General features: G+C 38.6%; 1 pseudogene; it reads right to left on the bottom strand.

Annotated features, from left to right (window-relative positions):
* Positions 1 to 11,543: 11,543 nt before the first annotated feature.
* On the bottom strand, positions 11,544 to 12,224 carry LOC102869034 (annotated as a pseudogene).
* Between the last annotated feature and the right edge of the window lie 1,631 nt (positions 12,225 to 13,855).

Genomic DNA, 13,855 nt, shown 5'->3' with positions numbered 1-13,855 from the left:
CTATGCAACTGATATTTTCAGTGCCAAAAGAATCATCCATCATCAACAGATTTCAGGAGAAACTCCAGCTAGGACAGACTGAGAAGAAAGAATGATGATCTACTCCCAAACATCAGCCAATGAAAATGTCATGGCTCATAACCAAACATTGCCAGTACAGTGATGGAAGATGAACTTTCTAGATTGGAAGAAAAACTCACAGTGGCCTCAATAATGGATTGAAATTTACCAACAATCATAAGGTCAACACAGGACTGGGCAATATTTTCTTCTGTTGTATATAGGGTTGCTATGAGTCAGAGTCACCACAATAGCAATTAACAGCAACAGCCTCAGTTGTACACCATGAAGTTACTTTCTTCTCTCTCCTTCTATTCACTCCATAATTTACTTATTCAATTCACCTGGAGCTTAGCATTAGTATGTTAAGTGGATATAGTTTAATTTTGCTTGATATACTTACTTTACCCAATACCATCTACTAAACAACCTGATTTTTTCTACTATCTTTACTTTCGTACTATATTAAATTCCTACATAAGTATATATTTCGCTCTGCACTTTCCATTGTATAACTTTGAAGGGTTTCTTAAAGTAAAGTAAGGCAAGTTTCCTACTTTATTTGACTTTTAATAAGTTAATTTAGCTATTTACAGATCTTTATACTTCCTTGGAAATAATACATTTATTGACTTTCTCAGAATACCCACCTGGAATTTTCACTGAGAGCTTTGCATTTAAGGTTAATTCCAGGAAAATGGTATCTATTAAAATAAAATGGTATCTATAAAAATTACTTTATTGCTTTCCCATCTAAGAGTCAATTATGCCTACTGTAGCTCGACAAACCCATTAGAAAAGGTCAAGCATTTCTTCATCTGTCTGTTGGCCATTCGAATATCTTCTCTGTGAAATTTCTTTTCGCGTCTTTTGCCCATTTTGTAACTGGGTTATCAGTATTTTTATTTCCTTCCCCCCCCCCAAGTTTACACATGTTGTTGTTATGTGCTGTTGAATTGTTTGCGACTCATAGCAACCCTATGTACAACAGCCCTAAACTCTGTTTTGTCCTGTGCCAATCTCATGGTCTCCGATACACCCATCCTGATTACCCCAGTCACTGAATCAACCCACTTTGTAGAAGGATCTTTCCCTCCTGTGCCTGCTCTCCACCCTCCCAAGCATGATGTCCTTCTCCAAGAACCGGTCCCTCCTTACAACATGTCCAAAGTATGCTAGACGAAGCCTCAGAATCCTTGCCTCCAAGGAGCAGCCTGGTTTTACCCTCTCCTGGATGAATGTTTGTTCTCTTAGCAGTTCATGGTACCCTCAATACTCTTCTCCAGTACCACAGCTCAAAGACTGCTGGAAACAGCCAGTCAAGGCGGACAGGGTTGGAGTGACAAGGAGCATGGATTAAAGCAATATATTACACAAGGGATAGGTTAGGAGAGGTGTACAGTACTATACTGCAGCCCCAAGTTTATTATCTTCTGTCCTTTTATCTTCTTTTTGCAGTGAACAGAAAAACAACCCAGCTTGAAGGTCGACAATACATTCCATTCTCCACATCCCCACTTAGCCCCAGGGTTCAAGGAACAATCAAACCTCTCTCTGCTCCCTCAAACATCAAACCACAATGATAAACAGCTCTGTACTTTTGAACCTGGCATAAAATGGTGATTTGCAGAAAATGGCTGCAGTGTGGCTCACTACAAAAGGCATCAATTCTCCTTCTATCCTCCCTAGTCATGTCCAACTCTCTGATGCATAACAAGTGATTGCAAAGACCATAGCCTGTTATCAGACACACCCTAGTCTCCAGAGAGACACCGTTGCTCTTCAGTACCCTGGAGAGGTCCCCAATAGCAGACTTTCTCATCACTACACATCTTTTAATTTCCTGGCTGCTGGTGCCAAATTTGGTTGACTGGATGAATGATTATTATTATTATTAATTTTAATGAAATTTACAGAGACTTTGGATTTTCATTCATTCATCGTTGCACTTATCTCCATGCCCACCCCTACCCCCAAGTACACACTTCTCCTTGAAAAGTAAAGGAAACATTATTTCATTGTTTTACAATCCATCCCCCCCCAGGTCCACTCCACTATGCAACCTTCCTTCTGGACTCCTGTCATGACAATAATACCTAATTACATATCCCTTTTAAACACTTTTCTTCCTCATCTGTTTCAATGCAATATACATTACTGAACCCTTCTTTCTCAGTTTGCCCCCAACCCTGATGTCAGTCCTTTTGCACTATGCAGTATTTGTCCTTTCGTGACTGCGATATCTCACTCAGAATAATGTCTCCCACGGTCACCCGTTTTGAATAATATTGCATGAGTTTCTTGTTTTTCAATGCAGTGTAGCATTCCATTGTGTGAATATACCACAGCTTCTCTATCTATTCATTTGTTGATGGGCACTTAGGTTGTTTTCAACTCCTTGCTATTGTGAACAAAGCTGCAATAAACATGGTTGTGCATATATATGCTTGGGTGGCAGTTATGGTCTCTTTGGGGTATATTCTCAGTAGTGGAATTGCTGGGTCAAATGGTATCTGTTTGCAACTTTTTGAAAAAGCGCCACACCGCCTTCCACAGTGGTTGCACCATTTTATACTCCCACCAACAGTGAATAAATGTTCCAGTTTCTCCACTACCTCGCCGGCATCTGTTGTTTGCTGTTCTGTTAAATTTTGCTATTCTTACTGGGGTGAGATGATATCTCATCATTGTTTTGATTTGCATCTCTCTTAGAGCTAGGGATTTTGAACATTTCTTCATGTGCTTGTTGGCCATCTGAATGTCTTCTTTGGTGAAGTGTCTGTTCATATCCTGTGCCCATTTTTCAATTGGATTGTTTACCTTTATCTTGTGGTGCTCAAGTATTTTATAAATTCTAGATATAAGTCCTTTTCTGACATTTCATTACTAAATACTTTTCCCCAGTCTGTGGCTTCCCTTTTTACCTTGTTGGAGAAGTCTTTGGATGTGCATAGGGATTTGATTCTTAGAAGGTCCCATTGATCTATTTTATCTTCTCCTTGTTATAGATCAGTCTTTTTCTTGTGGAAGCCCAGGAGTATTCTATAAACTTTCATTACGAGAGTCTTGTCTGAGATGGTATTGCCAAATGTTTGTTCCCAGTCTGTAGGCTTTCTTTTCATCCTTTTGAAAAAGTTTTTGATGCACACAGGGACTTAATCTTTAGAAGGTCCTATTCATCAATTTTATCTTCTTCAGATTGTGCATTTCTGGCTGTATTTGACAGTCTCTTTATACCTTGGACTAGTGCTTCTAATCTTGATTCCAGTTTGTCTCTTAGGAACTTCATGGTTTTGGGTCTTACACTCAGCTCTCTGATCCACCTTGAGTTGATTTTTGTGTGTGATGAGAGATGTGGATCCTGTTTCAGCTTTCTGCAGGTGGCAGTCCAGTTTTGCCAGCACCATTTGTTGAAGAAGTTGTTATTTCCCCATTTGATAGGTTTTCTTTTAGAATATCAGTTGACCATAGATACTTGGGTCTATTTCTAGGTTCTCAATTCTGTTCTATTTTTCTATGAGCCTGTCATTGTACCAGTACCGGGCTATTTTGGTTATTGTTGCTGTGTAGTTGATATTGACGTCAGGGAGTATTATGCCTCCCATTTCATTTTTCTTTCTCAGAAGTGTTTTGCTTATTCAGGTTCTCTTAGCTCTTCACATAAACTTGACTATTTCCCTTTTGGTCTTCTTGGAAAAGGAATTTTGTATCTGTATTGGGATTGTGTTGAACATGTAGATTGCTTTTGGTAGAATTGTCATTTTCACAATATTGAGTCTTCCTATCCATGAACAGGGCACATTTCCCAATTTCTTTAGGTCTTTTATTGTGTCTTCCAGATATGTCATGTAGTTTTCTTTGTATTGGTCTTTTTTATCTCTAGTTAGGTTCACTTCCAAGTATGGCCAACAGTCATATAAAGAAATGCTCAAAATCACTGACAATAAGAGAGATACAAATCAAAATCACAATGAAATACCTTCTCTCTCTGATAGCAGTGGCAAAGTTTAACAGGACAGCAAGTAATAAATATTGGAGAGAAAGTGGTGAGATAGGAACTCTTATACATTGTTGGTAGGATTGTACAATGGTAAAAAACCATTCTGGAGGGCAGTTTTGCATTTCCTCAAAAAGTTGAACACAGCAATTCCATATGACCCAGCTATTGCTTGGAATATACCCCAAGAAAATGAGAACTGAGGCACAAACAGAGACTTGTACACCAATGTTCATAGTAGTGTTCTTCACCATCGCAAGAACATGGAAACAGCCTAGATGCCCAACCACAAACGAATGGATTGAGAAATTATGGTATATTCACACATTGGAATACTATGCAGCACACAGGAGCAATGATTTTGCAAATTACTACTTTACTTGGGAGGGACTGGAGAACCTTTTGCTAAGTGAACTAACTCAGTCCCATAAGGACCAAAACTGTATAAAACCACTATTGTAGAGTGTGTATGAGGATCCAAGGAGGGAAGTAAAGGGGTGAGGATGTGCTGGAGGTGGGGGTTGATCATGGAGTTGCACAATTTGATGGGTGGGGGTGTTAGGGAAATGGGAAGGATCTGTTGTGAAAAACAATGTATTTGAATTGTGTAAATAAATTGGTCTAAAAATAATGTAAAATAGAATGTATATGAATAATTTTATGAAATACATTGTAAATGAAAGATCATATAATATACAATGTATATGAGTGAAACATACTGTAAAGGTATTATTGCATGAAAATAAATTAAAAATATTAAAAAGAAAGAAAAAACTCTAAAAAAAAAAATAAAAGGTCGAGAGTGAACATCGCAGACATGAAGGGTTGAGAGAGAACATTGAGAGTGCTTGAGATGAGGTGTTCCTGCACTTACTTCTTTCTGTACGTCCTCAACATGGAGCCTTGGCTGCTGAAAGGAAGGCAATCATCTCCAGATATATTTACCTCTACCTGCAGAAGTCTAGAGGTCACTGGGGTCATCTGTTCCTTGTCACCTCCCAATACTCATGACTTCAACATATTACTGAGCTTGAGTCTACTACCATGAGTCATCTCTACATGCCTTTTTATCCTGTTTTTGTCCATCACCAGAAAAGGTTCTATGCAGTTTTCATCTCATAGATTCTAATCTACATAGATGTCTGAACATTGACTATTTTTTTCCCTACATATTGTTCCATTGTGCCTACTGGAAGACACTCTACTTACAACTAGAGGTGTCCCCCTTTGCTCTTTATTGACCTTGGTTGTTTCTGTTGTTTGGTGCCATTGAGTTGAGTACAAATCATACTGACCCTATAAACAACAGACCTAAACCATGTCCTATCCTGTGCGACCTGCATCATCTCTGACTCACCAGAGACCATTGCTGCAGTCATTGTGTCACTTCATCTCATTGAGAGTCATCTTCTCTTTTGCTGACTCTATTTTTCCCAAGCATGATATTCCTTTCCAAGGAATTATGTTTCCTAGAAACATGGCAAAGAATTAGAGACAAAGCTTGGCCATCTTTGCATCCAGGGAATACTCTGGCTGCACTTTTCCCAAGACAGCTGTTTGTTCTTTTAGCAGTCCATGGCATATTGAGTACTCTTTTCCAAAATCACAACTCAAAGGCAACAATTGTTCTGTCATCCATATATATTATCCAGTTCTCAAATGCTTAGCAAGTGATCGAGAAGACCATAGTCTGAATCAAGGACACCTTAGTCTTCAAACTGTTCTTCCATATTTTAGAGAGATCCCTGACAGCAAACTTTGCCAATGCAATACATCTCCTAACATCCTGACTGCTGGTAGCTGACTTTTTTCCCCCCCAGGAGCATGTTTATTGTGTTTGAGATGATACATCAGGTGCTCTCTGACCTACAAAGGGTAAAAGGAGATCCTCTCATTACAAACTGACAAAGGTAAAACATTTTCACAAAGAATGTACCACATACTCAGAAATAGATCTGGGTTTAATATAAATGACATAATTTCCTAGTCATCAACAGCTACTTTTATAACTTCATACAAATAATGAATTAGGATAAAATGCATTATAATATTTGGCAGACTTCAGGACCAGTATCCTTAGTACATCACAAACTACATTTTGATATCCCAAAGAAGCAAGACTTGCAAGTAGGTGTTTTAAACATAACTAATCTACAGCTACAAAGTTCTACTCTTGATAACATTTACCTTTTTTAGGGAATCTCCCAGTTTCCAAAGGTTAAAAGCAGAAAGTAGAATCAGTATAACATATACACAGAAGTCCATACTGTAAAGGCTATAAATATCTGCAGCACAGTGCAAAGATGCCTTCTGCTCCTCCACAACACTGCATACAAATGAAGTGAATTATGTGGCGTATCTCTCGGTCCACTGTCTGGCTATCCTGTCATGTTCTGCTCTGTTGGTCAAATACTGAGTGGCTATTGGTAGCTGATTTCTGATACATGTTGAAGTCATTGATAATTTAAACCTTTTCTTCGTCTATTGTAATGTTGCCTATTGGCCCAGTGGTGAGGACTTTCGTTTTCTTGATGTTGAGATGTAATACATTTTGTCCCTTACAACCTCCTTCAGATTTTCATCTCATGTCTTTAGACTATGTCTATATCTGTGGCAATATCCAACAATCTCTCTCAGACCACTGCTTTTCACCCGCAATAATTTGGGCTCATGGTTTTCTGTTACACTCTTTATTACCATTCCAGCTTAATTCTTCATTATTTTATTTACATACATTTACATGCATTGATTCTTCCAATATCCCAACTTCCTAGATCCTTGAACCCCTCTCCTCCATTGATTGTGGTCTGCACCCCACTTAAAGCCTCATTCTCATCATTGATATGATATGGTCATTAGCCACACATGATTATTTGAATTTGAAATTAATTAATTAAAATTAAATGGAACTAATAATTCATTTCTTCCTTACATTAGCCACATTTCAAACACTTAAAACTACTTGCTCCTATCTTGAATAGTGTAGATACAGAACATTTCCATTTTCAGAGAGTGCCATTGGGACTTTCTAGCATTGCCCTTATCTTTGCCATTGTCAGTAACTGCAGCTTCTCCATAATCTCAGATGCATGCCCCCCCTAACTTCCTGGCTTTCCAGATCACCTCCATCTAACTCTTGACCCTATAAAAACTTTTATATTCAATTTTTAAAATGTCTTTCTTCACTACCATTGGTTCTTGACCATATGCTATTTCCTGAAATGGTTCAATGTCGACTAGCTCTTTTTTTGTTTAATATACAGTGATTCTATATTTTCCTTCCATCTTCTTTTGATTCTTCCTATATCATTTAAGATTTTGTCCACAGAAACCTTCTTAATAATGCAACTCAAAGCTTCAATTTGTTTTTTAATTCTTTCAGCTTGAGGGATGCTGTATGTGTTCTTCCCTTCTGGTTTTCTAAATCCAGATCTTTGCATCTTTCTTTACATTGTTTTATTTTCTTGATCTACTTTTTGAAACATAATGTTCAACTCTTTAACTTCAGCATTTTTTCCTTTTTTAAAAAAATTATTTATTTATTTTATTATTTTGTGTGCCTGTACCATCAAATCAGATCTGACTGGTACAGGAGGAGATTGTCCCTCCTTCTCCAGCAGAGCATCTGGTGGATTTGAACCGTGCACCTCTGGGATTGCAGTACAGCTTCTTGCCACGAGGTCACGAGAGCTCCCCTTTTTTCCCTTTTTGTGTGTTTATATTTTAGTGCAAGTTTCAGTCTCTTCTGATATCCTTTTTGGCCTTTTATATCTTTTCTGTTTTCATAAATATATTTTACTTTCTTCATAGATGATGTCCTTGATGTCATCCCATAACTCATGTAATCTTAGGCCATTAGTGTTCAATGCACCAAATCTTTTCTTGAGAAGGCTTTTAAATTCAGGTTGATTAGACTCAAAGCTGTATTTTGGTTCCCATGGAGTTGTTTTAATTTTATTCATCCTTAGTTTGAACTTGCACATGAACAGTTGATAGTCTCTATTGTCAGCCTCTGACCTTATTTAGACTCCTTATATTGAGTTTCTCCAACACTTCTTTCTGCAGATGTAGTCAATATGATATCTATGTATTTCATTAGCTGAGGTCCATGTATATAGTTGATGTTCTTTTTTGTAAAAGTATTTGCAATGAAAGTAAACTATAGGTTGTTATTGTGTACCATCAAGTCAGAACCAACCCAATTCATAGCTGACCCTCCAGTGGGTTCTCAGAAGTAAATCACAGAGAAGGAGATTGCCTATCCTTCTCCAGTGGAGCAGCTGGTTGATTTGAACAGAGTACCTAAGTACAGTACTAATGTATTGGCAGAGTAATTTCTTACCACCGAGCTGCCAGAGCTTCCTAGTAAATGATATGTTGTTGTGTACTATAGAGTTGGAACTGACCCATATCTGATCCTTGAGTGAGTTTTCAGAAGAAATTAATATCATGGGAGGAGATTGTTCATCTTTCTCCCACAAAAGAGTTGGTGGCCTCATGCCTTCAGGATTCCAGTGCAGCTTCTTGCCAGTAGGCCACCAAAGCTCCCTCGTAAACTATATAGTATAGTGTAAACATAACTTTTTTAATTATTTTATTTTTTTTAATTTGTTATTAATTTCAATGAAAATTTACAGAGACTTTGGATTTCCATTCATTCATTGTTGCACTTTTCTCCCCTCCTAACCCTCCCCCTCAGTACACTCCCCTCTTGGAAAAGTAAAAGAGAAATTCTTTCATTGTTTTACAATCCCTCCCCTCAGGTCCGCTCCACTATGCAGCCTTTGCTCTGGACTCATGCCATGACAAAAATACCTAATCACATATCCCTTTTAAATAGTTTTCTCCCTCATCTGTTTCAATGCAGTATACATTATTGAACCCATCTTTCTCAGTCTCCCCCCAACCCTGATGCCAGTCCTGTTTTACAAAAGTGACATCATTTGTCCTTTTGTGACTGAAATATTTCACTCAGCATAATACCCTCTAGAGTCACCCATTTTGAATAATATTGCATGAGTTCCTTGTTTTTTAATGCAGCATAGTATTCCATTGTGTGAATATGCCATAGCTTCTCTATCCATTCGTTTGTTGATGGGCACTTAGGTTGTTTCTAACTCCTTGCTATTGTGAACAAAGCTATGATAAACATGGGTGTGCATCCATTTTCTTTTGATAATTCCTGGGTTATTCATTATTATGCCCACAGCATTCTTAAATACTGCAAGTTGAGGCTTGAATTTATTCTTCAGTTCCTTCAGCTTAAGGAATGGTGAAGGAGTTGTCCCTTTTGATTTTCCAATTCCAGCTCTTTGCACATTTCATTATAATACTTTCTTTGTCTTCCCTGACTGCCCTTTGAAATCTTCTATTCAGCACCTTTACATCTAGATTTCTTTCCTTTGTTTTGACTTCTTGGTATTCTAGTGCAATATTTAGAGTTTTTTTCTGATGTCCATGTTGGTCTATTTTTCTTCCTTAGTTTCTGTAAAGACCTTTTGCATTCTTCATGGAAGATATTCTTGATATTTTCCCAAAGCTCATCTGGTCTTTGCTTATTAGTATTCAAGGCCTCAAACCTGTTCCTCAGATGGTCTTTAAATGAAAGAGGGATAGATTCAAGGTCAACCTTTGGTTCTTGTTGATTTGATTTTCTTTACCTTCCGTTTGAACTTCCATATGAGTCATTGAAGATGCTCTGCCGGGAAAGGAGGGACAATCTCCTCCTGTACCAGTCAGATCCAATTTGACGGTATGCGCACACACACACAAAATAATAAAAAAATAAAAAGAAATGAGTCATTGATGATTGGTCCTCAATCAGCACCTGGCCCACTTTTCACAGCTGATATTGATCTTCTCCAATGATTTTTCCCACATATGAAATAAATCTGATTTTGTGCAGGTCCTCAGGTAAGGTCCATGTGTATAGTCACAGTTTGTATTTCTTATAAAATGTATTTGCAATGAATAAATCATTGATTGTACAGAATTTTGTAATTCGATATCCAGCCTCATTTCTATCACCAAGTCCATGTTTTCCCACAACTAATCCTTCTTCTCCATTCCCAATTTTTGCATTCTAGTCACCCATTTTTGCTAATGCATCTTTGCAATCTTGGTTGCATGTTTGGCCGATTTCTGATTGCAACAGTTGGTAGAAATCGTCTGTTTCCACGTCTTTGGGCCTGTTTTTTTGTGCATACATTTGAATGATAGTGGTATTGACAGGTCTTCCTTGTATATGTATGAATATTATCCTGTCACTCACAGCATTGTATATTTCAAAATGAATCTAGAAATAGTCTTTTTAATTATCAGTGTGACCCCATTTTTCCTCACCTTTCATTTCCAGAATAGTAGATAATATGATTTTGTGCTATTGTTCTGTGGTGCTTCATAGTATTTAATCGTATGAGTGTACCACAGTTTCTCCATCCACTAACTTGCTGCTGAGCATGTGGATTATTTCCATTTTAAAAACTATAACATTTTCTTTAGATATTGTTTTGGATATGTACAGAAATTTTACCGCATAGTATTTTCTTTATGACTTTGTTCCATACATTTAAAATTTTTTTTACATTTTTCTTTTAAACTAGTGGTTATATAGTTATATATATATATATATATATATATATACACACACACACACACACACACACACACACACAGACACAGTAGCTTTTCATTCTAATTTCATTAGTAATTTATAGTTTTATTCTATTATTATCAGGTAATATCTATGTCTGAGATGTACTTAAACTTTCTTTGTGACTTCAAAAGAGAACAATTTTTATGAATGGTCTGCATAAAGTAGAAAGAGAAATTGTCTTCCTTGTTAAATATAATATGCTACATATGTCTTATACCTCAATTATACTATTTCTATCAGGTCTTATTTTATTTTGTTATTAATTTTAGTTTCTGAGATGGCTAGTTTCTAACCTAAATTGCTTACTTATCAACTCCTTTCTTTTTTGGGTATATTTTGAGGTTGCTATCTATTTATGATTATCTCTTCTTAGTTCCTTATTCCTTTTACATTCTCCTTTAAAAAAATAAATGTACTACAAATTCCAATTTTTTTTTTTGGGGGGGGACACCAAACTGAAGTCAAGTTATTTATTGAGTGCTGATTACATACTAGATATTATTCCAAATACTTGGGACACATCAGAGAGCAAACAGATCCCTGCCTTCACGGAGCTTACAGTCTAGCATTTCCCACTTTACTTGCACACTGACCCGGGCAAATCTGTGCCCCAGCTGCCAAATGGGAGGAATATGCAGACTCAGCAAAGACTATGGATGACATGCTTGCTGTTCTGTAGATGCCAAACAAGACCCTTACCCCTTGCCCTAGCCCGTCTCTTGGGCAAGAAATAGCGGTAGATTTTGATTTTTAATAAGAGAGCACACTGGGGCTAGGGGGTTGCAGCTGCATTGTCTGTGCGATGGTGGTGGTAGAAGGGCTGTGCAGGGCTCATGATGGCAACACAAATTGTTGTTGCTGCTGCTGCTGCTGCTTCTGCTGCTGTTTCTTGGTGGCTGCCTTGCTGGCTAGGTCCTTGACCTTCTCTGTAGCTGCCAGTGCTGTCTCTTTTGCCTTTTCCTTGGCTTCCTTGGCAGTTTCAACAAGTGTCTTAGGAGGGGCTCACCTTGTAGCTTGTCCAACATATATTCAAAACCCTTCATAGTTTTGGTCACATTGCTTTTAAATCGAGCAGACCAAATTCCTGGACTGCTCTGGAGGCAGCAAACAAGCTAGAGGAGATCCAGGCTTCTCCCGGATTTTGGTCCAACCACTGTTATCAGAGTTCACACAGTAAACACAGCGTTCCTCCACCACCATCAGCCGGGAATGGTTAAGGTTCCAGGTGAAGGTGGTCATGGTCTGATTCTGTGGGTCCACAATAGAGTCCTCAGGATGTATACTAAGTGAGCAACATTGGCAGGAAACAATCTCTCAGCCCAGCGCGGCATCCTGTTGGTCTTGGTCAGGAGTCTCCGGGACAGGAGACCTGGTCAGGGGTAACCTCCCGGTGTGCTATGTCTTCTGTCAAGACATGTTTGCTGTAGGGATTCGGGTACCGCTGCCAGAGGTGGCGAACACTCGGTCCCAGGAACTCTGGAGCACGCTCTGGCCCAGGAAATATTTCACCATTGTCCTGGCCGGGAAGGGCTCAGCACCCTCAAAGCAATAGAAGTGCGGAGCCCCGGGGGCACGTGGAGGCGGGCCAGAGCTTGGCGCCCGCCCGCCAGGCTCACTCAATCACCACCGTACAGCGCCCAAGCTTCTGCCGCCATGAGGAGTGGTCAGGGGGACAAATTCTATTTTTTGTAAAAAATATTATGATTAGTATTTCATCTTTCTTGTGACTTACATTTGTTTGGTTGGTTTTTCTATCTTCTTTCAACCTTTCTGTGATTTTTAATTTTATTTTTGTATTAAATAAGAAACCAGTTGTTGAAATTGTTTTTATTTTCCTTCGTTCTGAGAAGCTCTGCTTTTTAATGGATAAGCTTAACCCTCTTATAATTGCAGTTTCTGCTTTGACGTAGTTTTAGTATAATTTTAAATTTTCTTTTTATTATACTTTTCTGTTGTTGGTTTTTTCTCCATTTGTATTTTCAATTGGTCATCATTTCTTTTACTAGTATAATAGTTACACACTTTATAAATGTGCTCACATTGTGGTTGTGTGTTGTTATTATGTGTCGTCAAATCTGCAACTCATAGCTACTCTGTACAATAGCCCTAAACTGTACCAATCTTACTGTCTCTGACACGCTACTCCAATTACGCCTGTCACTGAATCAATCCATCACATCAAGGGTCATCCTCTCTTGCGCTGTCCCTCCACCCTCCAAAGCATGACATCCTTCTCCAAGGACTGGTCTCTCCTTGCAACATGTTTAAAATATATCATGCAAAGCTTCAGAATCCCTGCCTCCAAGGAGCAGGCTTGGTTTCACTCTCTTAGCAGTTGTTCTCTTAGCTGTCCATGGTATATCCAATACTCTTCTCCAGCACCACAGCACAAAGGCATCAATTTTCCTTCTGTGATCCCTAGTCATTGTCCAGCTCTCTGATCCATAGCAAGTTATTGTAAAGATGATGGCCTGGATCAGGTGCACCTTCGTCTCCAGACTAACACTGTTGCTCTTCAGTACTGTGGAGAGGTCTCTGACAGCAGATTTTCCCAATGCAATTAGTCTTTTAATTTCCTGGATGTTGTATTGATTGTGGAGCCAAACAAGATGCAGTCAATTGGCCCAGTGGTGAGAATAATTTTTTCCTTGATGTTAAGCTTTCATCCATATTGAAGGCTGTAGTACTTGACCTTCTGCAGCAAGAGCTTTAGGTCCTCCTTAGTTTCAGCAAGCAGAGTTCTGTCATCTGCATAATGCAGATTGTTAATGAGTCTTCCTCAAGTCCTGATGCCACATTTCTCCTCATAGAGCCCAGCCTCCCAGATAATCTGGTCTGCATATAGTTTGTATGAAGATAGGACACATCCCTGATGTACACCCTTCCCAATTTTGAACCATGCAGTGTTTTCCTGCTCTGTTCTGACAACTGTCTCTCATTTCAAGTATAGGTTTTGCATAAGCATCATCAAGTGTTCTGGGATTCTTGGTCTTCTCAGAGTTTGCCACAGTTTGTTGTGATCCACACAGTCAAACACCTCTGCATAGTCAATGAGACACAGATAGATATTCCTCTGGTACTCTCTGCTTTCAGCCAAGATCCATTTAACATAAGCTATAATATCCCCAGGACCATGGCCTCTT

The sequence above is a fragment of the Elephantulus edwardii genome, unplaced genomic scaffold (assembly GCF_000299155.1).
Source record: "Elephantulus edwardii isolate Elephantulus edwardi_28Jun2011 unplaced genomic scaffold, EleEdw1.0 scaffold00051, whole genome shotgun sequence".
Classification (NCBI taxonomy): Eukaryota; Metazoa; Chordata; class Mammalia; order Macroscelidea; family Macroscelididae; genus Elephantulus; species Elephantulus edwardii.
This window is presented reverse-complemented; position numbering and strand designations above follow the sequence as displayed.